Genomic DNA, 2,658 nt, shown 5'->3' on the forward strand with positions numbered 1-2,658 from the left:
TTGTTTATTTGTGTTTTTATCCATTTCTCTAGGACCTGGGTCAAAAAGGATCTTGCTGTGATTTATGTCATAAAGTGTTCTGCCTATGTTTTCCTCTAAGAGTTTGATAGTGTCTGGCCTTACACTTAGGTCTTTAATCCATTTTGAGTTTATTTTTGTGTATGGTGTCAGGGAGTGTTCTAATTTCATTCTTTTACATGTAGCTGTCCAATTTTCCCAGCACCACTTATTGAAGAGGCTGTCTTTTCTCCACTGTATATGCTTGCCTCCTTTATCAAAGATAAGGTGACCATATGTACATGGGCTTATCTCTGGGCTTTCTATCCTGTTCCATTGATCAATATTTCTGTTTTTGTGCCAGTACCAAACTGTCTTGATTACTGTAGCTTTGTAATATAGTCTGAAGTCAGGGAGCCTGATTCCTCCAGCTCCATTTTTCATTCTCAAGATTGCTTTGGCTATTCGGGGTCTTTTGTGTTTCCATACAAATTGTGAAATGTTTTGTTCTAGTTCTGTGAAAAATGGCAGTGGTAGTTTGATAGGGATTGCATTGAATCTGCAGATTGCTTTGGGTAGTAGAGGCATTTTCACAATGTTGATTCTTCCAATCCAAGAACATGGTATATCTCTCCATCTATTTGTATCATCTTTAATTTCTTTCATCAGTGTCCTATAATTTTCTGCATACAGGTCTTTTGTCTCCTTAGGTAGGTTTATTCCTAGATATTTTATTCTTTTTGTTGCAATGGTAAACGGGAGTGTTTTCTTAATTTCACTTTCAGATTTTTCATCATCAGTATATAGGAATGCAAGAGATTTCTGTGCATTAATTTTGTATCCTGCTACTTTTCCAAATTCATTGATTAGCTCTAGTAGTTTTCTGGTAGCATCTTTTGGATTCTCTATGTATAGTATCATGTCATCTGCAAACAGTGACAGCTTTACTTCTTCTTTTCCGATTTGGATTCCTTTTATTTCTTTTTCTTCTCTGATTGCTGTGGCTAACACTTCCAAAACTATGTTGAATAATAGTGGTGAGAGTGGGCAACCTTGTCTTGTTCCTGATCTTAGTGGAAATGGTTTCAGTTTTTCACCATTGAGGACAATGTTGGCTGTGGGTTTGTCATATATGGCCTTTATTATGTTGAGGAACGTTCCCTCTATGCCTACTTTCTGCAGGGCTTTTATCATAAATGGGTGTTGAATTTTGTCAAAAGCTTTCTCTGCATCTATTGAGATGATCATATGGTTTTTCTCCTTCAATTTGTTAATATGATGTATCACGTTGATTGATTTGCGTATATTGAAGAATCCTTGCATTCCTGGATTAAACCCCACTTGATCATGGTGTATGATCCTTTTAATGTGCTGTTGGATTCTGTTTGCTAGTATTTTGTTGAGGATTTTTGCATCTATGTTCATCAGTGATATTGGCCTGTAGTTTTCTTTCTTTGTGACATCTTTGTCTGGTTTTGGTATCAGGGTGATGGTGGCCTCATAGAATGAGTTGGGGAATGTTCCTCCCTCTGCAATATTTTGGAAGAGTTTGAGAAGGATAGGTGTTAGCTCTTCTCTAAATGTTTGATAGAATTCGCCTGTGAAGCCATCTGGTCCTGGGCTTTTGTGTGTTGGAAGATTTTTAATCACAGTTTCAATTTCAGTGCTTGTGATTGGTCTGTTCATATTTTCTATTTCTTCCTGGTTCTGTCTCAGCAGGTTGTGCATTTCTAAGAATCTGTCCATTTCTTCCAGGTTGTCCATTTTATTGGCATAGAGTTGCTTGTAGTAATCTCTCATGATCGTTTGTATTTCTGCAGTGTCAGTGGTTACTTCTCCTTTTTCATTTCTAATTCTATTGATTTGAGTCTTCTCCCTTTTTCTCTTGATGAGTCTGGCTAACGGTTTATCAATTTTGTTTATCTTCTCAAAGAACCAGCAAAAATATGGAACGCTTCACGAATTTGCGTGTCATCCTTGCGCAGGGGCCATGCTAATCTTCTCTGTATCGTTCCAATTTTAGTATATGTGCTGCCGAAGCGAGCACCAGATTCTGTATTTTTAACAAGATCCCCTGGTGATTTGCATACTAAAATTTGAGAAGTATGTTTTATAGTGATCACTTTGCTTTTCCTCCTCCTTCTTGGATTCATCTGGGCATGTACTTAGAGAAGACTCAATGGTTTGAGCACGGATTGCTTTGTGTAATCTCTGCAATGATTCATTTAATGTGATGCTCTCTCTTTTTCTACCAGCTGTGTGCTTCTAGGCCACCAATGCTTGCTGTCCTAGGAAATGATTATACATTATAACTAACTTTGTGGAATATACATTCATCTATACAAACTGCAGCTGGGAACTTGTCTTAAGCAAAATTACACGATATACTCCAACAGTATGTGTGCGATTTGTGGAAGCTACTAACACTTATCAAAGAAAACCTGCGAGAAATACTCCGTTTTACCACTAGGTGGAAATAGAGTAATTTTGAGTGTATTTTTCAGGGCTATCAACTACTGCAGGAGTACTTCATAAACTGAAAGGATTCTAAGAAATTAATTAGTCTAATCCTTACCTCCTTAATTCCATAGATGAGAAAACTGGGGTTTAGAGATATTAAAGAAAATTGTATCTGTCTTATAACTAGTAGTCTACTAGAGC

General features: G+C 37.0%; 1 non-coding gene across 1 annotated transcript; it reads right to left on the reverse strand.

Annotated features, from left to right (window-relative positions):
• Positions 1-1,937: 1,937 nt before the first annotated feature.
• LOC133077466 (U6 spliceosomal RNA) lies at positions 1,938-2,044 on the reverse strand. The gene has a single exon (XR_009697741.1). It is a non-coding gene; the product is annotated as a U6 spliceosomal RNA (small nuclear RNA).
• Positions 2,045-2,658: the final 614 nt, after the last annotated feature.

The sequence above is a fragment of the Eubalaena glacialis genome, chromosome 17 (genome assembly GCF_028564815.1).
Source record: "Eubalaena glacialis isolate mEubGla1 chromosome 17, mEubGla1.1.hap2.+ XY, whole genome shotgun sequence".
In the NCBI taxonomy this organism is placed as follows: domain Eukaryota; kingdom Metazoa; phylum Chordata; class Mammalia; order Artiodactyla; family Balaenidae; genus Eubalaena; species Eubalaena glacialis.